Genomic DNA, 26,207 nt, shown 5'->3' on the forward strand with positions numbered 1-26,207 from the left:
CCTCCCAGTCAGCCATGCTTGGGGCCTGCTCTGCCCAATAACATGATCATAGCAGCTGCACATGGCTAGGCCTCACAACCAGCTAGCCCAGGGGCCAGCCCAACCTACCTGCGTGCCTGCAGTAATAGCAGCCCTGCCAGAGAGAAGGCCACATTTAGCCCACACAGAAGACACTCCTGGAGCTTATAACATGGATGATGAGAGAGCAGCACACTACTGGGTCCCATAAGACATCTCCTACATAAGGCCACATTCCCAAGATCAGGGGATGTAGGTGATCTACCTAATACACAGAAATAAGCACAAAGAAGCAAGCAAATGAGTAGACAAAAGAATATGCTCCAAATAAGGGAACAAGACAAATAATCAGAAAAAGAACTAAACAACACAGAGGTAAACGATTTACACGATAAAGAGTACAAACTAATGGTCAAAAGGATGCTCACTAATCCAGGAAGAAGAATAGATGAACACAGTAAGAACTTCAACAAAGAATTAGAAAATAGAAAGAATGACAAATCAGAGCTGAAAAATGCAGTAATGGAAATGAAAAGTTCACTGGAGAGAATCAACAACAGATTAGATGACACAGAAGAACAAATCAGCAATCGGGAGGACAGAAGAGAGGAAATCACCCAAGCTGAACAGGAAAAAAGAAAAAAAGAATTAAAAGGAATAAGGACAGTCTAAGGGACTTCTAGGACAACATCAAGCACACTAACATTTGCATTATAGGTGTCCCAGGAGAAGAGAGAGACAAAGGGGCAGAGAACCTATTTGATGAAATAATAGCTGAAAACTTTGCTAATCTGGGAAAGAACAGACATCCAGGTACAGGAAGCACAGAGAGCACCAAACAAGATGAACTCAAAGAGGCCCACACCAAGACACATTATAGTTAACACGTCAAGAGTTAAAGATAAAAAGAGAATCCTAAAAGCTGCAACAGAAAAGCAACAAGTTGCATACAAATGAAAACTCCTAAGGCTATAAATTGACTTCTCAGCAGAAACCTCACAGGCTAGAGGGGAGTGGCATGATATATTTAAAGTTCTGAAAAGAAAAAACCTACAACCCAGAATATTCTAGCTGTCAAGGTTATCATTCAGAATGGAAAGATGGAAAGAGAGATAAAGAGTTTTCCAGACAAGGAAAAACTAAAGTTCATCACCACTAAAGCAGCTTACAAGAAATGTTAAAGGATCTTATTTAAGTGGAAAATAAAAGGCTACAAATAGAAATAAGAAAATTATCAAAGAAAGAATGTCACTGGTAAAAGCAAATATATAGTAAAGGTAGTGGATCAACCACCTATAAAACTAATATGAAGGCCAAAAAATAAAAGTACAAAAATCATTTGTATCTACAATAAGAGGCAAGGGATGCACAAAATTAAATGAGGAAAATACAGTGTTAAAAGCATAAAATGTGCAGGCTGGCCTAGTGGCATAGCAGTTAAGTTTGTGTGCTCCACTTTGGTAACCCAGGGTTTGCCAGTTAGGTTCCTGGGCATGGACGTATGCACCACTTATCAAGCCATGCTGTGACAGGTGTCCCACCTATAAAATAGAAGAAAGATGAGCACAGAGGTTAGCTCAGAGCCAAACTTCCTCAGCAAAAAGAGGAAGACTGGTGGCAGATGTTAGCTCAGGGCTAATCTTCCTCAAAAAAACCCATGAAATGTAGGGAGGGAGTAATAGTGTAGGGTTTTTACTATGAGGTCTAACTTAAGAGACCATCAATTTAATATAGAATGCTATATATGGAGGTTATTATATACAAATGGCATAGTAACCACAAACCAAAAACCTATAATAAATACACAAAAAATAAAGAGAAAAGAATGCAAACATAACATTAAGAAAGTCATCAAATCATAAGGGAAGAGAGCAAAAGAAGAAGAAATGAACAGAGAAGAACTACAAAAACATCCAGAAAAAAGTAACAAAATGGCAACAAGTTCATACTTATGAATAGTTACTTTAAATATAAATAGACTAAATGCTCCAATCAAATTATATAGGATGGCTGAAAGGATAAAGAAACAAGACCTATATAGACGCTGCATACAAAAGACGCACTTTGGACCTGAAGACACACACAAACTGAAAGTGAAAGGATGAAAAAAAATATTTCATGAAGATAAAAATGAAGAGAAAGTTGGAGTAGCAATACTTTTATCAGACAAAATAGACCTTAAACCAAAAATGGTAACAAGGGACAAACAAGAACATTACATAATGATAAAAAGAATGATCCAACAAGAGAATATAACACTTGTAAATATCTATGTGCCCAATACAAGAGCACCTAAATACATAAAGCAAATATTAACAGACATAAAAGGAGAAATTGACCGTAACACAATCATAGTAGGGGATTTTAACATCACACTTACATCAATGGATAGATCATCCAGACAGATCAACAAGGAAACATTGAGCTTAAATGACACATTAGACTGGAAGGACTTAACAGATATATACGAGAACGTTCCATCCAAAAACTGCAGAATATGCGTTCTTCTCAAACACACATGGAACATTCTCCAGGACAGATCACCATTAGGCCAGAAAACAAGTCTTGATAAATTAAGAACATTGAAATAAAATCAAGCATCTTTTCTAACCACAAAAGTATGAAACTAGAAATCAGCTACAGGAAGAAAGCTGGAAAAGTCACAAATACATGGAGATTAAACAACACGCTACTGAACAACTATTGAGTCAATGAAGAAATCAAAGGAGAATTCAAAAAATACCTGGAGAAGGCTAGCCCGGTGGTGTAGTGGTTAAATTTTCATGCTCTACTTAAGTGGCCTGGGGTTTGCAGGTTCAGATCCCAGGTCTACACCTAGCACTGCCCATCAAGCCACACTGTGGCAGCATCCCACATAAAATAGAGGAAGATTGGCACAGCAGTTAGCTCAGCAACAATCTTCCTCAAGGAAAAGATGTTAGTTCAGGGCCAATCTTCCTCATCAAAAAAAAGATACCTGGAGATTAATGAAAATGAAAATATGACATACCAAAATCTACGTGATACAGCAAAAGTGGTACTACACGGGAAGTTTATTGTAATACAGACCTACATTAAAAAAACAAGAAAAATCTCACATAAACAATCTAACATTATACTTAGAGGAAATAGAGAAAGAAGAAAAATGGAAGACAAAAATCAGTAGAAGGAAGGAAATTTTAAAAATCAGAGCAGAAATAAGTGAAATAGAGACTAAAAAGGCAATAGAAAACATCAAAGAAACTAAGCTTCAAAGAGTTTACCTTTGAGAAGATAAACAAAATTGGCTAGCCTTTAGCTAGAGTCACTGAGGAAAGAAGACAGAAGGCTCACATAAATAAATTAAGAAACAAAAGAAGCAAAATTACAATGGATAACACAGAAATACAAGGGATTATAAGAGAATACTGTGAAAGGCCTTACACCAACAAATTGGATAACCTAGAAGAAATAAATAAATTCTTAGAATCATACAACCTTCCAAAACTGAGTCAAGAAGGAATACAGAATCTGGACAGAGCAATCAATAGTCGAGAGATGGAACAGCAATCAAAAACCTCCAAAAGAACAAAAGGCCGGGACCAGACAGCTTCCCTGGTGAATTCTACCAAACATTCAAAGAAGATTTAATATCTGTCCTTCTCAAACTCTTCCAAACAAGTTGAAGAGGAGGGGATACTTCCCAACTCATTCTACAAGGCCTACATTACCCAGATACTGAAACCAGACAAGGACAATACAAAACAATAAAATTACAGGCCGACATTGCTGATAAACATGAATGCCAAAATCCTCAACAAAATATTAGCGAATTGGATGAAACAATACATTAAAAGGATCATACACCACAAACACGTGAGATTTATTACAGGGGTGCAAGGACGGTTAAACATCTGTAAATCAATCAATGTAACATACTACATTAACAAAATGAAGAATAAAAATCACATGATCATCTCAATAGATGCGGAAAAAGCATTTGACAAATTCAGCATCCATTTATGATAAAACTCTGAATAAAATGGGTAAAGAAAGAAAATACCCCGACATAATAAAGACCGTATATGAGAAACCCACAGCCAACACCATACTCAATGGCGAAAAACTGAAAGCCATCCGTCTAAGAAAAGGAACAAGACAAGGATGCCCACTTTACCCACTCTTATTCAACATAATATTGGAAGTCCTAGCCAGATCAATTAAGCAAGGAAAAAAAATTAAAAGGGATCCAAACTGGAAAGAAAGAAGTAAAACTGCCACTATTTGAAGATGACATGATTTTGTATATATAGAACCCTAAAAAATCCACTGAAAAACCATTAGAAATAATAAACCAATACAGTAAAGTTGTAGGGTACAAAATCAACATAGAAAAATCAGTCACATTTTTATCTACTAACAACAAAATAGCAGAAAGAGAAATCAAGAATGCAATCCATTTTACAATTGCAACAACAACAAAAAATCTTGAAATAAACTTAATCAAGGAAGTGAAAGACCTATAGGACTGAAAACTACAAAACATTGTTGGAAGGAGTTGAAGAAGACATCAAGAAATGGAAAGATATTCTGTGGTCATGGATTGGAAGAATTAACACAGTTAAAATGTCCATATACCTAAAGCAATCTACAGACTCACTGTAAGCCCTGTCAAAGGCCCAGTGACATTTCTCATGGAAATAGAACAAAGAATCCTAAAATTTATATGGAACAACAAAAGACCCCAAATAGCCAAAGCAATCCTGAGAAAAGTAAACAAAGCTAGAGGCATCACAATCCCTAATTTCAAAGTATCCTACAAAGCTGTAGTAATCAAAACAGCGTGAACTGGTAGAAACACAGACACAAAGATCAATGGAACAGAATTGAGAGCCCAGAAATAAACTCACACATCTATGGACAGCTAATTTTCGACAAAGGAGACAAGAACATACAATGGAGAAAGGAAAGCCTTATCGTTAAATGGTGCTGGGAAAGCTGGACAGCCACACACAAAAAAAATGAAAGTAGACCACTGTCTTATACTATTCACAAAAATTAAGTATATACAAAAAAAAATGGATTAAAGACTTGAATGTAGGACCTGAAACCATAAAACTTCCAGAAGAAAACATAGGCAGTACAGTCTTTGACATTGGTCTTAGTAGTATCATTTTGAACATCATATCTCCTCAGGCAAGAGAAACAAAAGAAAAAATAAACAAATGGGACTACTTCAAACTAAAAAGCTTCTGGATGGCAAAAAAAAAAAAAAAAAAAAGCCATCAACAAAATGAAAAGACAGCCTACCAACTGGGAGAAGATATTTGCAAATTATATATCTGTTAAGAGGTTAAATATCGAAAATATATAAAGAACCCATACAACTCAACAACAAAAAAAATAAACAACTTCATTAAAAAATGAATGGAGGTGGAGGCCAGCCACATGGCGTAGAGGTTAAGTTCATGCACTCTGCTTCTGTGGCCCAGGTTCACGGGGTCAGATCTTGGGTGTGGACCTACACCACTCATCAGCCATGCTGTGGCAGTGACTCACATACAAAGTGGAGGGAGATTGGCACAGATGTTCTCTCAGGGCTAATCTTCTTCAAGTGAAAAACAAAAGAGGAAGATTGGCAACAGATGTTTCCTCAGGGCTAATATTACTCAAAAAAGAAAAATGGATGGAGGATCTAAACTGACATTTTTCCAAAGAAGATATCCAAAAGGCACATGAAAAGATGTTCAGCATGACTAGTTTTTAGAGAAATGCTAATTGAGCCACAATGAGATATTACCTCAAGCCCGTCAGAACGGCTATTATCAAAAAGACAAAAAAATAACACGTGTTGAAGAGGATGTAGAAAAAAGGGAACCCTCATACCCTGCTGGTGGGAACGTAAAGTGGTGCAGTCATTATGGGAAACAGTATGGAGATTCCTCAAAAAAATTAAAAATAGAAATACCATATGATACAGTAATTCCACTTCTGGGTATTTATCCAAAAAGCATGAAAATACTAATTCCAAAAGATATACGCACCCCTATGTTTATTGCAGCATTATTCACAATAGACAAGATTTGGAAACAAGCGAAGTGACCATCAACAATGGACGAACGGATAAAGATGTGGTATATGTATGCAATGGAATACTACTCAGCCATAAAAAACACAAAATCTTGCCATTTGCAACAACATGGATGCACTGTGAGGATATTATGCTAAGCAAAATAAGTCAGACGGAGAAAGGCAAATACCGATTTCACTCATATGTGGAAGATTAAAAAACAACAATAAACAAACACATAGATACAGAGACCAGATTGGTTGGTGGTTACCAGAGGGGAAGGGGGTTGGGGGAGAGCAAAAGGGGTAATGGGGCACATTTGTACAGTGACGATGGCGACTAGAGTTTTGGTGGTGAACATGATACAGTGTATGCAGAAGTTGAAATATGAGGTACACCTGAAATTTATATAATGTTATATATCAATGTTACCTCAACAAAAAAATAAATAAAAATACTTTATTCTTAAAGCAATCTAAGAAAAAAAGAAACTCTTTGGCATTCTCAATTATTTTTAAGAGTGTAAAGGAAGCCTTGGACAAAAATTTTGAAAATCACAGGCCTAGAAAATCATTCTCTTCCTCGCCTTCACCTTTCAGTCTCATCAGTCTCAGCTACTATAGGCCTAGACCCTGTTCTTTCTCCTCGGTCGAATTCAGGTGCCCTTATCTCTGAAGTCTTTGCTAAACCCCTCTGGAATACTTAATTGCTGCCTCTTCTGTGCTCATCAAACTTTAGCTGTAGACTTCTACTACAGTACTTACACTGTTGTTTTTATATTTGTCGTTTATCATCACCCTAAAACATATTTTGAACAACCTACTATAAGCTAGCTACTGTGAGTAGATAGAGACGGCATAAGAAACTGGTGCTGAAAGTTACCTCACAGTTCTCAGAGGTTCTTGACAGTCCAGAAGCTTGTTACTCCTCGAGTGCCATATTGCTCATCGAGTATCAAAACCGTTAAGAGCGATCATGGGGAACATTAGCAAAAGAAGGAAGGAAAAAGGGAGGAGGGAAGGAGGGAGGGAGGGAAGGTTGGTTACACATAAACACGATGACACAATTTTGAATTTCCTGTGGTATAAGGAGAAGGTTAGGTTTCATGGATAAATGGACTCCTAGAAGTCCAATTTTAGCAAACATTTTTTTTCCCCAAACTTGACTGGTTGCAGTTTATTTTCCTTCCTTTCCAGGCACTAATGAGCAGTGAGACAGAGCAAGAAAAACAAGAAGCTCAAATAAGTCCCTAAGTGTGTGATGTCAAGAATTGGTATCCTGAACCTCTAAAGAAGCCGCCCCTGGGTGTCCCTCTCTGAGATCTCCAGTGTCCACTGCACTCCTGATTCCTAAGGAAAGAAAACTTCTCTCTGCACTAGGATCTGACAGGGTTTGACCTTGTAACTGTAGGAGCCATGGACTTTCTCCTGCTTGAAATACGCACCACAGTAAAGCGACACAGAGAAATGACTTCAACTTGGTACTCAGATGGAAGTATTGGAGCCTATTCTCAGAGTAATTCTGAACCGGAACCTTTTCCTTATACTCCAGTCCATGAAGGAGTAATCCTTCATAACGTGTTTCCTTAAGACCAGGTCTGGAAGTTCCTTTTCCTCCTCCCCTGGAGAGGCACCTGGGCGAGGCAGTGGGGCAGCCTCTGCTGGAAGTGGTGGGATTCTCCCCACGACAAAGCAGTGGTGCCCTGGCATCAGCAGTCAGCCCAGACGCTGACTCTGAAGGGACTCCCCAGGGCATCCAGCCCTATTGCTTCAGGTGACAGATGGAGTCTAGCATGACTCAGTATTTAATATGACTCAGTGTTTAATACAACTCAGTGTTCCGGGACATGACGGCCTTGCAGACAAAGAAGTCTCTTTTAAGTAGATACTTTTTTTTTTTAATTATGAATTCTCTCAACTTTTGAACCTGGAAGTATTATGTCGGAGCCAAACATTTGACTTTCTAACCATAACGTGATGATCTACTCCATAATTGAGAGATTATTCATTTTAACCCACTTCCACACTGTGGAAGTCTGTGTGGATTTTGCCTCACATACGCTTATCGTTCTGAGACGACTATTAATTGTGAGAAAAGTCCCCACTGCAATTCATTTACTTTCAAAGACCCATCCAGAAACTCACTATTCAGCCTCAACATTTACAAAATTAGTACACAGCATCATCCGGCTCCACTCAGGCAAAGTCGATTACTTTTCCGAGAACAAAATAGTTTCGCTGTTTGTTCTGAACTGCAAATTGGGAGATTAAACGATACAAGCTTGTTTAAGGCGTGTCATGTACCATTATTCTCAGTCATATTTTAAAGCCATAAAAGGCCCTCAGTAAATCACCAGTTAGGCAGGAAATAACACACACAACTGCAAACGAGATTTCCAATTCTTTGTCCACAAAAGAAATGTGCAAGGTTCAACTTCAGACGGGTGAGGCCAGGTTCCAAGTAGTAACACAGGTTGGGTCCTGGCTCACACACACTCAGGGAAAGATCTCTTAGTAAGTTACACTTGAACAAATCTCTTCATAAATATCCTAAGTCCAAAAGCTTCTAGGGCATTTCCAATCCATTTCGTTAAAGTAATCAGTTATGTAATTAATGCCATTTAATGTTTATAAATTTATGATATTTCCTGTAAATAAATTTACACATTTGATAAATAAATTTTTATCAGAACATGAGTCTTGATTTTCGATTCTCAAAATATGGTCAACATTCATATGAAAGGCCCCTGGACCTCATGGGATGGGATCCCTGATTGAGCAGAGATGCGCCAGGTCCCACTCGGCCCTGCCTCATTAAAATCCATACACAGATTTTATAGTCTCTACACAGTTACCTGCTCAAAGCATGGTAATTTGACATTCTTGCTTTGAAATGTTGTTGCAGTGAAAAAAATTAAAGTGGTACAGATTAACTCTCTAATTATCTCATCCTTCCCTTTTGCTGGGGCTCATTGGAGGACGATGCTGGATCAGGGATAAGCAAACTGTGGCCCACAAGCCAAATCCAAGCCAGCCACCTGTTTTCTGTGGCCTGTGACATAATATTGATTTTTACATTTTTAAATTGGTGAAAAAACTCTAACCAAGAATTTCACAACACATGAAGCTTACAAACTTCAAATTTCAGTGTTCATAAATAAAGTTTCATTGGCGTAGCCAGTCCCATGCATTTACACGTTGTCCATGAGCGCTTCAGGCTCCAATAGCAGAGGAGAGCAGCTGCAGCAGGGACATGCAGCCCACGGAGCCTAACTGCTTGCTGCCTGGCTTTTGACAAACAAAGGGTGCCGACCTCTGTGCTAGATGATGCTGACATCTAACAATGGCAGTGGTGAACTCAGGAGTTCCTGCCCACCAAGGGTTTATGCCACTAAGTATCTGGAACTTGTGAAGGTGCTATGCAGACTTACTTTTTAAACTATGTTTCAAAGGAACCAAGATAAGCATGTCACTCTCTAATAGGTGTCACCTTCTTCCTCTTTTCTACAACATTTGTCCAATTTTTTAAAAATACGCTGATCTCCATAGACATGAGTCTTAAACGAAAGAATATAAGCATTTTATTGTGTTTACATTCTCAATTCGTTCTGGAGCATCTTTCTTAGTTTAGAGCTTGACACCTTAAAAGGGATGTGGAAGCTTGGAGAAGATTCAAAGAGATTTTTAATGATGACTGGATACTTGATTTATAAAACCAACAATCCTTAAATAAGAATCAGGAAAGATATTGCAAAAGCTTAGGTAGGGTGTGATGTTTATCAAGGGTATAAAAATTTCTTCTGCAAATAATGTAAGAGAACATAAGGATCAGATAAAAAGGAAATTGATGAAATAGACAGAGGAGGGAAACTTGACACGTTGCTGAGAGTGACTAAGTGTTGCAGGATGTCCTGGAGTTCCCCTATTGGATTCTTTCAAGACAAGAAGGGCTCCTTACCTCAAGGGCTCACCCAAAGGCAGAGAGATGGAACTGATGTCCCTTTCCTGCACGTCTCGCTGAGACTCCATGATAAGGAATGAGGTTGATTCTTTCCTTTCAGTTGGTCCTAGGCAAGATTCTGACACCCTGACCAGGAGGACTGAAGAGGAGAAGCAGTAAGGAGCACATGAGGCTATTCAAGAAAAAAAATGAGAGTGTTCTTCTGTTTTGCTGATAATATCTCTGTTGGGTATATTTACTCCCGGCTGGGAACATTATCCTCCTCTTCTAGAACTGGTGTCTCTGATGACTCAGAATACAAGAAGAAGCTGGAATGAAAAGAGGAATTTTCTCTGAAATCCAGAGAGATTCTCTGTCTCAAGTCTGTGCATGAGCCCACTGGCGAGCTCACCAGACTGATCTGGGAGTCAAGTGTAAGAGTGGGTACCTTGAGGTCTTTGTCAAGATCAGCAGAATGGATCAGAACACCAGATGCCTTCTCTTTGTTATCTTTTTTGCTGTAAAACTAAATTCTTTCATCCAAAATAGGGTAAGAAAAATGGGACGGAGATAAATGAAGTAAGATTAACCATGGGTTGATGATTCCTGAAGTTGGGAGATGGGTTCATCAGGTTCATTATGTTATTCTCTCTCCTTTGTTATATGTTTGAAACATTACATAGTAAAGACTTAAAATTTTGCAGTCCTTGTGCCTAATAAAGTTAGTGGATTTCATGGTTCCAAAAATGAATGATTTTCTCAGGTCACTTTTTCACCCCAGTGCTTACACCTTTATACATCTTGAGCAAAATTTGATACGTATACTTCAGTTTCACTTGCTTTTAAAATTAGAAAAATGTAGCATTTGTCTTTAGGAGTGATAAGATGTCCCAGATGGCTTGGCTCAGACTTATTAAATCATTCTTAGAAGCAGGAAATCACATCTACCAACCCAATGTTAACGTGAATTCCCACATCCGAGAGAAGTTTGAGGAGCCCACGATAATTGCAAGATCATGCAACACCCATTTCGCCTTTACTTTGGTAAAATATGGCAGAGGCGGAATTCAGGCCACCTTCAACTTTATCTTACACAGAAAGAAATAGTATTTTCATGGGTGAGGCACTGGTCAACATTGATGGTTCAGTGATTTCTGGCCTCTTTGTGTTTCTGGTCCCCTCTCCTCTGGGAATCTAGGAACCAAAAGGCCCACCTACATCCGATCCCAGGTCAGCAAATTACATTATTTATGTCCACAATTTTCTGGAAAAATTACAATTTTGCATTTCTGTGTGCCATTTAAACCGTGTGTTGTTTTCTTAACTACAAAAATGTGCCTATTATATACTTGTCATGTCACAGTGACCCAATGCCTGTTGGTACTTCCCTCCCTGGCTCCCTGCTACCTTTTGAACTGCCACCAGCTCTGGCCATACCACAAGGAGAGTGGTCAGCTTCTAAGCACCCTCTTTCAGGGCACGAAGCTGTTTGGGGCCCAAGGTCAGTACAGGGATGCATTAGTCTTCTATGCTATATAACAATCCACCACAAATTTAGTGACTTAAGATAGCACTCATTGATCATCTCACAGTTCCCCCAAGTTAACAGCCTAGGCACAGCTTTGCTAGTCCCGAGGCCCGGGATCTCATAGTGCTGCAACTGAAGGTTCAGTCCGGTCCATGGTCCCATCTGAAGCTCAAAGTTTTCTTCTGAGTATGTGGCTGTTGATCAAATTTGTTTCCTTACAGCTGTGGAATTCCCGGTGGCTTGATTCTTCCACGCCAGACAGCCTCTGCTGCTTCTAGTCCCTCTGCCTTACTTTGAACGGGCCTGATTAGGTCAGGTCTGTCCAGAATAATCTCCCTTCTAGTGAACTCAAAATCAATTGACTTGGGATCTTAATTACATCTGCAAAACTCCCAACACTTTTGCTGTATAAGTAACCTAATCAATGGAGTGGCATCCATGATAGTCACAGGTTCCCCCACAATCAAGGGGAAGGGATTACACAAGATTATAAGGAGGTGTATATCAGGTGTGGGCATCTTGGGGCCAGCTCAGGATTCTGCTCTATCACAGAGTTCAACCCTTCCTAAGGGTTTGAGTTCTTTGACTATGAATGAGTACAGGTAGCACTGGTTATAGACTGGGACGGATTCTCTCTGAAGATAGGCCAGTACCAGTAGTTCTAAATCATGGCTACATGTTGGAATCATCTGGAGCTTTAAAATATCCTGATGGTAAACCCCACATCCAGAGACTCTGATGCGATTGGTCTGGGGTGGGGCCTGGACATCAGGACATTGTTAAGCTCCCCAGATGATGATACTGTGCAGCCAGGGCTGAGAACCACTGGTCTAGACAATCTCAGAAACTCAGTTACTCTGCTTTAGTCCTAATGAAAGAGACCACTCCAGCAAGATGCACAATGGCCAGAACAACAATCACTGGGCCCAGTCTGCTCAGCGCAGCAGATGCATAACACGGTAGATTTTACCAAACTTCATCTCATGAAATCAGTTCAACCCAGTGGTTGTAAAATCACTGAGAAAGGGAGTTGGGTGGGACAGATAATCCTTCTCACCTTTTTTCTTTTTAATATAAAGAAGGTAAATCTGAGACTCTTGCTCAGGGTCACACAGAAGCTAAGTAAATTAGCAAGACTGGGATTTACTTCTCAGTACTCACTGGCTACATGGCTTTGGGCAAATTGCTGAATCTCTCTGCTCCTCGGTTTTCTCATCTGTTAAATTCGGTAATTTTAGTGACAATTCATAGCATAGCTGGGAAGATTAGAACGAGTTGCTTTATGGAAAGAAATAGTCTGAGCTCTGGGTTGAGGGTGCACAAGTCCCAGAGTGTCAGTTAGGGTAGGATATTTGTCATAATAAAGTAAGACTGCTCATGAGGTACAGAACTGGCTGACCATCTTCAGAGTTTGGATTTATATATGTAAATGGACTAGATTTAACTTGGGAATGGGTTGAAAGCTAAGATAGTACACCGGGTATCTGATGTTCTTTCCTGGGCTTGGCTAGACAAAGGGAGAAGGTGAATTTGTCCTGTCTCTCCAGCCTGACCATGTGTGTCCTTCTATCACCTCTGAAGGGCCTCTTTATCAACCCCCCACCAATGTTTTTCTAATGCCCAGCACCTCCTTGCTTCTTCTTCTGCCCTCCTTCTCAAGGAATCATTATCTAAATCATCCCCCCTTAAACTTCATCCTTTATCCCTCTGCATTCTCCCCTTGGGCCATCACTGGATTTAACTATCACTTGTAAATACCATTTGTATAAGTGATGTCCCCCATGTTGCCGGGTCTAGATCCTCCCCAACTTCAAACTCTAGGTTTGCATTTTCACCTGAGTGCAGAATGTCGTCCCACAGTTCACGAGCATCTCAAACTCCACGTCTGAAGCATTCACCTTCTTGGTGACTGGGCCATCACACTCCTTGAGGGCAAATCAGGCACCTGGAGTCAAACTGAAGTCCTCTCCTTCTTCACACAGTATAGCAACTAGGACCCAACTCAGTGGGTTTCTTCTTCTGAGTATCTGTGCAGTCTCCGCCCAACCTATGGCCAACGCTTCAGAAATTCCATGAATTTTCAAACTGCCCTGTCTCTAGTCTTGCCATCCTCTCTCCACTTGCCCTCCACACAGCTGCCATAGCCACATTTCTAAATATAAATATGGTTATGTTACTGCCCTCTTTAAAAGGCCTCACTGGCTCTCTAAAGGCTACAGAGTCAACCCTAAACGCTCCACTCTCTCTCGAAGTTTTCCGCAGCACGGTCCCCATGGTGGTGCTGGCCAGTCCTTCCTCCGTTCCCACCACCTGGACCCAGCATTGTTACAACCCTGACCTCTGCTCTGTGCTTGAATTCCACGTCCTCTCCCAGCCTGTGAGCTACTTGAGTACAAGAACTGGACCTAGGGTAGTGTCTGCATATAATATAGCTCAATGACTATTTGCTGAGTTTATTGGCGCTACAGAGCCAAATTTCTCCTCAGGGTATTTATGTCTCAAGCCTTAAAATTTTGAGGTTATGAAATATATTGATTATTCAGCTTCAAGCTGGATTAATTTCCTCTCTATTCTTCAATAAGATATCCATATATATACATACACTGTAGGCCACTGTTGCAGCATTGTCTCAATCATTAGTAAAATTCTTCAAAGTCCGTATAGCTAAGACGATAACATATGGTAAAATTGTGGCCTTTCAGACCCTTAGTGGAGATTCTCTCTCTTCCTCTTAGAGCATAGGGAGAATCCAAACTGAAACTCCCCATCGATTACAGCCCTCAGAGCAGGGTGGGCACCTCCCGGCTATACAGGACTGAAGAAGAGAAAACCAAGGCCAGGAGGCTGCTCCGTCAGTGCTGACAAAGGAAGGACCTGCCAGTGGCAAGATGGGTCTGAGGAGCCGTGGGCTGGGGTGGAGAGGACTGACTGCGGAATCTTCCCCAACCAAGGAGGAGGCGTATGCCATCAAAAGAGCCGCTTCGTCTTGGTGGCACTTTCCCTCCATTAAAACGAGTAAAAATTTTGTTTTCAGCATTTAAAAAAATTCCTTGAGCCAAATCTAGCTTCATTTTTGGAGGGCGGGAGAGGTGAGGGAAGGGGCAGGCACAGTGTTAGGGAAGCAGGAGAAACATAAAGCCCAGGTTGGTAATAACTGATGGCACACAGAGCGCTGGGCCTCTCTCCTCTGCCGCTGCTGGGTACCATGAGACTGCGCAGAGGCGGGTGACTGAGTTTCTGCCATCTGGCTGAATCCTTTCATCATAAGTGCTTTCAGATATAGAGCACCTTTCCAAAAATAAGTGCCCTATATATCTCAGGGCTGGTGACTCTGTCGCCGGCTGTAGTGCATCTGGGCAGGCACTGAAGAGGTTAAACCAGCCAGAGCATCTCCTCCATGGCCTGAATAGCTTAGTGGCTCCATTTTCTGCATCCCTCGAGTTTCTCACCTACTTCCTGAGCTCTTCATTAGGAGTGGAGGGGCAAGTACAGGATCACTGTGGAACAGAAATCCTGCTTTCACTTTATTTGCCTTTTGTGGTCAAATTTACAAAGTGGAAATGCTTACAATGGGTGTATTATCTGCAGCCACCTGCAGGAAGAAGTTTCTGGCAGCCAGGCTTTCAGGAAGGCAGGGTGGGGTTTGGCTCGTTTGTGAGCTCATTTGTCTTGTGGGTCCCCGGCTCCTACTAATCTCCAACTGGCCAAAAGTATCCAAGAATCGCTTTGGGTGGAAAGAAATATGATAGAGGGCATGCAAGAAAAGGTGAGGAGAGAAAATGACGCAAAACCAACAGAGGCTTCCAACCACGGAGGTGGGAGCCACAGGTGGGCTGTGGACACGCAGAATCACTTCAGAAGGAATCAGGACACGGAAACCTGCAGTTACTGTCCCCAGCATCGCCTCCTTCTGGACCTGCACTGCTGGGAAGCCGGGTAAAGAGTGATTTGTCTTTGTTCTGACTCCAATCTCCCACAGAGGTTGATGCTCCCATATCTTCAGTGGCAAACAAGCCAGTAACTTATTTTTAGAGAGCTGGTGTTCACACTGCAAGAAGTAACTCTTTTTTTAAAGGGAAAAATAAATTAGAAATATGCTTCAGTCATCACTCTCAACTGTGCAGTGTCAAAACTTTGTGATTTATTACCCTGTTCTCTCCCAGCCTATTCCATTTCCCCGAGCCTTCCCCCAAGGCCTGCTTGGGCCTTGATTAGCCCACATGATCATTTCAAAGCACATGTCATGGAAAGCGGTTCCAGGAAACTCCACGTTTCTCAAATGGGAGCTTAAGGGTCATGGGGAGCTTGGGAGGGTGGGAGCAACTGAAGCTGCCGCTTTGAAAGGGAGTCAGCAGTGATCTCTGGGTTTCCGCAAGTGGCCCTACTGCCTTCTGGCTGTTTACCACGTTCCCTTTCTTCTGCCCAGTTAGAAGCCCTGCATTGTCTCGGTACTAAAGCAAGCGGGGGGAGGTTATGGTGGAGGAGGTAACTTGAGGCATGACTGGACTGGTTCTAGAAATCTTTCGCAGAACTCCTTAATTTAATAAAAATAAGTTTATGTGAGCTCTTCCAAGTCCTACAGCATTTTTAGAGCCCAGGCCAGCGTCTGGCTCACAGTGACCTGGTAGATATGGTATTAGCATTGCTCTCGTGGATGGTCATCCATTGCTTCTCTGCACCGTGCACTATAATTGCTGTGGAAACTGCAACTGCTCATAGTCCTTCATCCATCCATTTTTTTTAATTTATTTAATAAATATTCATTGAGCATCATTTCAGTACCAGCCACTGTTTGTCTCCTGGACTTCAATAATGGATAAGACTTGCTCCCCAAATTATTCACAGTTTTCTGGGAGAGACAGATGTAAATAAATAAGCATGAATCATATGTTGAGTCCTGAACAGTATTATGGAAAAATGTGACAGGAGTGGCTGGGTAGAGAATGACTAATGTGGAGCTGGAGAGATTTTGCAAATAGGGCAATGTTTGAATTGGGCCATAGAACAGTATATGAGTTGGGGTTCTCCAGAAAAACGGAACCAATAGGATGTGTGTATAGAGAGAGAGAGAGAGAGAGATTTGTTTTAAGGAATTGGCTCACATGATTGCAGGGGCTGGCAAGTTCAAAATCTCCAGGGAGGACCACGAGGCTGGAGACCCAGAGGAGAGTTGCAGTTCCAGCCCGAATGCTGTCTGCTGGCAGAATGCCTTCTTTCTCAGGGAAGTCAGTCTTTTTCTTAAGACCTACTACAGATTGGATGAGGCCCACCCACATTATGGAGGGTAATCTGCTTTACTCAAAGTCCACTAATTTAAGTGTTAATGCCAACCAAAAAACACCTTCACAGAAACATTTAGAATAGTATTTGACCAAATATCTGGGTACTGTGGCCCAGCTAAGCTGACATAAAATTAACTATCACAGGTAGAAATCAGAGTTTGAAGGTCAAAAGAGGGAAAGTCAGAATGCAAATCCCTTCTCAGCTCTTCCTGGTCTTCATGATAAGGTCTTCCTGGTCTTCAAGACCAGTCACAGAAGCTCCTTGCCAACCTCTCCAGCCACATGTGTTCCACTCCTCCATGTGAGATTCATGCATCAGCCAGAGCCAATGACTTGCAGCTCCCTCAGGGGCTCTCTGCCTTTGGCCCAGTCCCCTACCAGCCTGGGTTAGTCCCATGGTCCTGTGACTCCAGAACCCTCCCCTGCAGGAAGCCTCTGCTGCTTCCCAGCCAAGTTGGGAGTGAATCCGCATGTGTCTGCTTCACAGCACACATGGAAAGGATAGCCTGGGCATGGCCACTTGTCCTTCTCTCACAAGTTTCCTGGAAAATGGCATTTCTCCTGGTGTAATGTGCATTTCCAGCATTGCTTAAGAATATTCTGTTCTGTTGTAAGAAACAAGAAAAACAGGATGGATGAAACACATAAGGAATACTAAGTATAGATAGTGAGATAATAGCTCAAGATATAGATGAAACTTATGTGTTAAGATACTAAGTAAGCAAGTAGCTTTGAGGACACAGGCAAAAGTCATAAGATGTGCTAAGGCAGTAATCTCTAAGACATACCAAAGAGACATAGAATTAATAGAGAATATGATGGAACATACAGGGGTGTTACTTATAGATCAAAAGAATTGCAAAAGCCAAGTCATGATCATGCCATCTGTGGCCTAACGGCTCTGTCACCCCTAAACCAGCCACACATCAGTGGCCCCAGTGTGGTCCCATCCCATATATGTTGTATGCAGGAACCACAAGTTCAGTTCACAGCTGTTCAGCACAGAAATGGGTAAGCTACAACAGTGGCCTGCAAATGTGCTGGGTCTCCCCGATACAGCAAGAGTGTGTTCTGGTTCCTGGCACCTCCTGTCTGTAGGCCCCCTTGCCAGCCTCAACTCTGGGTCTCACAACCACATCATGGCTAATGTGGTAGAGAGAGATGGGACCTAGGAGCACTGCACACCCCAGGCCCCCCCAAAGGATGTGGCCCTTCCACTGCTGACACGCATCCTTCCTGCCTCCCCCTCTCCCTCTGTGTTCACTGGGGTTAGAGACCTGTGGTGAGGACTTTCACTCAGCCTGTGAGACATTTTGTTCTGTGACCTCGAAGTGAGCTTCCTGCACAACACATGTCCACATACTCTTATTTAGTGCAATGTCTTGCACAAATTAAACGTGACTCAATAAATGTGACTGTAGCGAATGGGTGAACGAATGAATGAATGAGGTAGAGGCAGGAAGAGCACATTCCTGCCTGAATTGGAAGAGACAGGAAGCACGGAAGTATGTTCCTCACTTATCTGGCTTCCTAGAGCATGGGATTTGAGGGAGAACAGGGTTTAAGTCTAGAAAAGCAGGCGGAAGTCCCTTGAATTCCATTCTGAGGCATTTCAACTTTATATTTTGGTCAAAGAGGGCCACTAAAGATCTTTAAGCAGGTTGGATTTGCAACCCAGGCCAGGTCAGACTTCCTGAAAAATCGCTGTGACAGCAGGACAGAGACGGATGAGAGGAGGAAGAGAGCAGAGGCAGAGAGCAGGCAGGAGTGTAATGAGCTCAGAACTTACTGGGGAGATGAAAAGATCGTTAACCAGGTAGAAAATATATAAAGGTCAAAGTTAAGATCATAAATTTACACCATCAGGGTTCACACAAGAGAAGAGAAAATGAGCATTCACTGAAACCCCACTACATTCCAGAAACCCACTGGTGCTGCTTAATTTTACTTCATAATAACCCTTTTAGGGGGTGCAATCACCCACTTTGAAGCCTGCAGAGACTGCATCCAGAGAAGGGCCACCCTGAGTCCCGTCCCAGAGCAGAGCTGCGCTTCGTGGGGCCCAAAGCTTTCCACGGTTGTTAGGCCCTCTGACACAGTCTCAAAGACAAGGGTGGGTAAGAAAGTGGATATTTATTTAAAATGAAAAAAAAAAATACAATTTTAAAAGCAAACCCTACAAGCACCACACAATCCAGTAAAATAACACGTTTCCATGAATTAGCTGCCTAGCGACTTTGATATCACTTTTTCTCTAAATTTTTATCTGTGTATTCTTTATCCTCCCTTTTGTACGACCATGATTTTGTATTATTTTCTACTGAAAGAATAGAAATAGAATTCTATATGTTTTTCTTAGCATTGTTGAGCAAATTCGTTTTTACCTTTGATAATTTAGAAAAGTTTATTTCATCTTCACAACTCAGTATGGTAATGCCATGTAAACATTTAAGACTGTTGTCAGATTTGGGGAAACTTTCATCAAGTTTCTTTTTAAGATGAGCTGTAAACTTTCAGGGCTTTTCCAGTTTTCTTACTCAATGACTTTTCTCAGTCTCTTTGAAGCAGAAATGTTAGCACTTCTGGCTCCACTCTTACATACTTCCCAAGGAGGGTGCCTAAGACTGGACCTCTTTGCCATGGGATCTTCAGCCCCCACCTCCCTGTTCCTATGCCTGGTGAGGTAAGTTGGCCCAGGGAGCACGCCTGGAAGCCAGTCCTATCCTGGGACAGCTGGCAATAGTGGAACAATGCTCAGAACTGACTGCAGAAGCACATAAACATGTCCTTCTAATGCTCAATCAAACATGTCCGTCACTCAACTTCCCCTGACCCACGTCCCAAAATTGCTACTCCCCTCCAATCTACTCCCCTCCAATGGCATTTGACAAGAGAACGTAAGACAGTGGGAAAATCAAAGTGGAAAGAGAAAATGGCCTTGATCAACTGAGATGTCAAGTTTATTTTTGCAAACTTTAGAAAATATATGACTTGGCAAGCACATTCTGAGGGCCCCTGTCAGTACTTTGGAAGCGCCCTGTGCAGGAAGAGGGGCCCCAGTCGAAGTCAAAGTCAGCCAAAGTATCCAGCTCAAACCTAGAGCCATTGACTTAAAAGTCCACTCTTTCCAAGACACTGAAACAGCCTCAAAGCTACCTTTCTTAATTTATCACTTTAGCCCTTTTTAAGTGTTCAATTCAGTGGCATTAAGTTCATTCACATTCTTGTGCAACCATCACCACAATCCATCTCCAGAATTTTCCATCTTCCCAAACTGAAACTTGTACTCATTAAACAACTCCCCATTCCTCCTCCCCATTAGTGCCTGTAACTGCTCTTCTACTTCCTGTGCCTCTGAATTTGACTCCTCTGGGGACCTCATCTCAGTGGAATCATACAATATCTGTCCAAAATTTTATGTGTGGCTTATTTCACTTAGCATAATGTTTGCAAGGTTCATTCCTGTTGTAGCATGTATCAAAAATTCATTTCTTTTTAAGTCTGAATAATATTCCATTGTATGTATCGACCACATTTTCTGTACCCATTTATCTATTGGTGGACACTTGGGTTGCTTCCATTTTTTGGCTATTGTGAATAATGTCGCTATGAACATTGGTGTACAAGTACATGTCTGTGTTCCTGTTTTCAATTCTTTTGGGTATATGGCCAGGAGTGGAATTGATGGATCATGTGGTAATTCCATGTTTAACTTTTTGAGAAGCCACCATACTATTTTCTGCAGCAGCTGCACCATTTTACATTCCTACCAGCAAACGCACAAGGGCTCTAATTTCTGCGTGTCCTCACCAACACTTGTAGGTTTGGGGAGGTTTTATATCATCCTAAAAGGTGTGAGGTGGTATCTCACTGTGGCTTAGATTCTCATTTCCCTAACGATTACTGGTATTGAGCATCTGTTCGTGTGCCTATTGACCTCAAAGCCACTTTTACTAAATTGTCCAGTTAATTACATTGGAGCCTTCATGAAAATCTTGATTTTTTTTTAATTTGTTAGTTCACTCAATAAAATAAGCATAATGAATTTTCAGTGGGTCAGACAACAGAAAATTTTCTTGGGCGTTGGAGAGTGGGGCGCAATCAGCAGCAACAGAGTCCTAAAATGCGCAGAGGCTTCAAAGGCTCTCTGACTGCAGGCAGCACAGTTCAGGGGTAGAGTCACTGTCTCATGGGTTTGCCATGACCAGAGGCATTTTAATGGGGTGGAATACTCACCGTCTCTAAGTTTTGACAATCATGGTTTAAAGGATGCTATAGACTGAATGTTTGTGTTCCCCCCAAAATTCATATCTTGAAACCCAATTCCACAAGTGATGGTATTTGGAGGCGTGGTCTTTGGGAGGTGATTAAGTCATGAAGTGGAGCCCTCATGAATGGGATCAGTGCTCTTATAAAAGAGGCCCCAGGGAGCTCCTCCATCTCTTCTGCCTTGTGAGGACACGGCAAAAAGACAACCACCTATGAATCAGGGAGCGGGTTCTCACCAGACACTGAATCTGCTGGTGCCTTGATCTTAGAATTCTCAGCCTCCAGAAATGTGAGCAATAAATTTCTGCTGTTTATAAGCCACCCAGTCTATGGTACTTTTGTTATAGCACCTGAACAAACTAAAACTAAGACAAAGATCCTTCCAGCTTAGTCTAAAATCTATACTTCCAATCACGACAGTTTCTCAACCCTCCCATAAACACGTGTATCTAGTCTTAAAGCATGCTACCATCTCCTTTACTAATGTGTGCCAATATTTGACAATCTTTGCTGTCAGAAAATGTTAGACCACAGGCATTTATAGTAGGCCTCTTCACAAACTTGGAGTGAAGCCCTGGGCAATGTCACTGTTCACATTGACATCCTTTGGTAGAAAACACATACTTACGGTCATGTTGTAGTAAGACTCGTCTGTAGACCCTCACTGCTTCTGGCAACTTCACAGAATGAATCAGACAGCAGATGGGAAACAGTGTGAATTGATTCAATCTGACCTCCTGTCTAACCATCCATTTGGCAGATATGATCAGTCTCTGGACTAGTTTTGACTCTAATACTGTCACAAACGCAGAGTGTCATAGGCAACTGTGGATGGTGTGACAAGGAGCACAACCTCCTAAGGTCCTCGTGGACCTATAAATTACACTTGGGCCTAAAAGCTGGAAACTATTTGTCAATTGATAACTGCAAATGGTATAATGGAAATCGTGTAATTTATCTTTGAATGTCTAGAACAAGTGAACTAACCCATCTATGGAATGAGATACCAGGTACATCAGCCTATGAAGTAGCCACCAACATCAATTTCAGAGAATGCTGTCATTACTAGAAGAAGGGAAATGGTTAACTTCTTTCCAGGGCAGGGGCACATGTTTAACACAAAGGTTGTAAGCTGAATGCTGAAGTCGGGTACAGGGCTATGAGGCTTGCCAGAATGTTCAAAACCCTTCATCTACCAAGATTTACTCACAGAGTTGTGAAACAGTAGTGTCCATTATGTATTGAGGGATCTTGCTTATGACTAGGCTGTTAAACCGGAGTTACCACAGTGCTTATTCCAACCACCACTCTGCAAAGATTTATACCTCAGTCAGTTTATGACACTCAGAACCAATTTTGTTCATGGTCTCAGCTGAAAAAGAATTTTATTTATAATTTTTTAAGATTGCTTTAGTCATGTGTTAAAAATGAAATGCCTATAAAAAGTAAGTTGTAAATGATTTCAGAAGAATCCTCAAAAAGTTTTACTTAATATAACTTTTAATGCCTTAATTCCATTGGTGGTTTTAAATGCCTATTTTTAATATTGGATATAGTTACCAATTTGCTAAAGTCAGCAGTTGCAAAAGTGTCAAAGAATGTCAGTTCCAAAGAAAATGAACATCATTATAGTTTGAGATTATTATAAACTCAAAAAGTGTTGCTGGTGTTTATGACAGTTTTTGAGATTTATGTACGGATTTATAGCAAGAAAGGAATCACTTTTATTGGAATATTTCATTTTAAGTGATTTTTCCATCTTTTTAAAGTACTCATAATGAATTTCCACACTCTTTGAGAAAAAGCAAATTACTTCGTCATCCTGGTCTTCAGGTTTTGAAGACTAAGGTGTGAGTTACCCACCTCCAAGTACTTTGTGGTAAATGAAAAAAGGTTAGTGATGTTCATATTTCCTACAGTACAAATACACTGAATCCTCTAAATATGAAACACGCAACTAAACAAAAAAGGTTATAGGCTGTTTCTGAATTTCTCAAAATGTATGCAAGAGTTCAAGTATTTTGGACTATGATATTGTCACCTTGCAAAACTATGGGCAAAATCTGAATTAAAGTGGGAAATGGATGCCTTACATCAATTTGTCTTCATCTCCCCAACCAGTAAATCAATAGTTTACCACTCTAAAACAGTTCAACTGCAGATAAATATTGCAATTCTCCTAGTTTTGGTTATTATAAAGATAGTTCATATCTCAGAGATTAGCATGACAAAACATAGAGGACAATTAAAGCTGGAGAAGGAGGGAGGGTTCATCTCAGGAATGCCAGGCTTTGAGCACGTCGTTCAATCACCTTCCAGCCTCAGCAACCTGCTCTTAATTACTATTCCCTTTGGTGAGAGACAGAGTGGACCCGTACTCCCTTATGCAGAGCTTTCTCAGCAAGATTACTGCAGTTAAAATGGGGGGTGATGAAAACTATGGGAATGATGGGAGAATAAGGCAAAAGCATAAAACTGTTTTTGCCACCCTTTAGAAACGTAGGTAAAAGTGTCCTTTGGAAGTAGCAGACACCATGGTGTCCCAGCAGAGAGAACAGCTGAGTCTTCATCTCTAATATTTTCGAATATGCTTTGGGCATCATTGACAACAGCACTTCCATTTGAATAATCCTCTTAGATATCACTACTTGCTCCCAGTGACCTGAGATAGGGTAAACAGTAGATCCACGGATTGATTTACTTCTTTTCGTGGTTCCTTCTAGTGGGAATAAATGATCACCTTTAATCCTTGCCTCTTCTTGGAGGAGTATTTAAAGGTAAGAGAGTGACCGATGCCAACTAGATTGACTGTGGTGATCATTTCACAATAATATACATATCAAATCGTTACATCGTACACTTGAAACTAATGTAATATTCTATGTTAATTACGTCTCATAAATAAATAAATAAATAAATAAAGTTAAGGGAGGTGCGCAGTTCTACTCTGTGGAGCTCCAGGATGCTTTTCCTTCCAGAACCCCAGAGTATACAGTGCTCCAGATTGTTCCTTCAGCTCCCTCTTCCTCAGGTCCAGGGCTATTATTTATTTAATTACTCTTCCCAATTGAACACATGTATGAAAGGGTTTCTTTCCTGAAGTCTGAATACTCAATGTAACGAAATGTTCAAAACGTGCAATTCCAGGTTAAAGATGTTTTGAGAGGAGGCATTCCTTGTGCTCCTTATACGGTGCCCCAAATATCCCTGCAGGTCTCTCCAACACTAGACTGAGAGTCCTTGGCCCAGGGTCTTGTGACTTAGGTCTGTCGCTCTCTCCACCCCCATCCTAGATCACAGGGTTTCAGAGTCTTGGCACTTTTTGACAACATTAATGGTCATTTATTGTGCCCTACCTTGTGTTACATCCTGTGCCCGGCATTCTACAACTGTTGTGTCATTTAATTTTACAACTTTACAAAAGAAAAACTGCTATTATTCTCATTTTTATGAAAGAGGGTTACAGCTGAGATGGCAGAACTAATACTGAAACCCATCCGTCCTCCAATCCTGTCCTGCTCCCCTGCCACGCCCCCCATACCCTCCAAGGCACTCACAGGAGGAAAGGAAGAAAAGACAAAATCTTTGATTCTGGGTCTGTGCCAGTTATGTAAGAAAGGTAGGTCACAGCCTCCTTGAGTTATTTCACCTGCCAGATGAGGTGGCTGCCTTTGTATTAAAAATCTAATCCAGAAAAAAAATCTCTGCTTGGCTTTGATTCTGCCTGGGTCTGGATTTCTATGTAAGAGAATATTCAAGACTTTCCTTTGTCATTATCCCCCTGAAGTTGTGTTTTCTACTGAATTTAGTGTTTGTCACAGTTTTCCCTAACTCTGTGACGTTGACTTTACTCCCTGGCCCTGGATTTCATTCAAACTGTCCCAGAGCTTGTCATCTTCTTTATATTCCGCAACTGAATGTGGTTTCCAGCAGGCATCTGAGCCCAATTATAAGTATTAACTCTGATATCCAAGCTACATGGTTCTATTCTCTGAATATCTTCAAGCCATGGTCCATAGATCACCCACAGTTACCAGGCTCAAACATGAAGGCCAAGATGCTCTTGGGATTCTTATTTCTAAAATTTATTTGCCTAATCTGAATTTGAGAGAGAAATTTAACTGCTAGAGAATAAAAGACTGATCTGGAGAAATCATATATATTTTTTAAGATTTTATTTTTTTCCTTTTTCTCCCCAAAGCCCCCAGATCTATAGTTGTGTATTCTTAGTTGTGGGTCCTTGTGGTTGTGATATGTGGGACGCCACCTCAGCGTGGCTCCGTGAGCGGTGCCATGTCCGTGCCCAGGATTCAAACCTACGAAACCCTGGGTTGCCTTCAGCAGAGCACGCAAACTTAACCACTCGGCCACGGGGCAGGCCCCTGGAGAAATCATATTTAAAATACCCTGTGTCCAAAAGTGTCAAATCTAAATCATTGTCTAATTATGTGCAATCATTCAGTAGCGTTGTATTCTGCTAGAAATTGACATCACTCAACAACTGAAGTTGACATGTGCACCAGAGACTTCATACACTAGGGAAAATTACAGAAAGCAATGGAGATTTCACTGATAGAAAGCACGTGCTTCCATAGGAATTAGGAAGAGGAAAAAGAAACAGGGACAATACCATACCCAACACCATACTGTGTTTTGACATTTATTTAACCTACACCTGCTTCCAGAGCATTTCCTCACGTTTAACTTGTACATTCCTACCCCACAAAATATAAAAAAAGATGTTAGAGATTGCTTACCTTGTTAGTCAAAGCATAGATTTTTCTTAAAAGTCCCACTGAACCATTTCTCCTTGTTTTTATTACCCAATAAAAAAGAAGTTTAACCAACAATGGCATTAAAATAGCATTAAGATTCATAGAACAAAACAAATCGTAAGAAGCTCTCAAAGTTTTGCCCTAGGTAGAATATCTATCAAGGATCTCCCCTCCATCTGATTTGTCAGTCTCGCCAGGTGTTCTATTTGAAGGACACTACCATTAACATAATCTCATGTATAATTTTTAATAAGGCAATGATAGCATCACTAAATACTTCTTCAACAGGAAATTGTACCTTAAATCTGAAGGATCAATGGCTACATAAAACCAGCTGTGGTTTGGGA

The sequence above is a fragment of the Equus asinus genome, chromosome 6, assembly GCF_041296235.1.
Source record: "Equus asinus isolate D_3611 breed Donkey chromosome 6, EquAss-T2T_v2, whole genome shotgun sequence".
Lineage (NCBI taxonomy): Eukaryota > Metazoa > Chordata > Mammalia > Perissodactyla > Equidae > Equus > Equus asinus.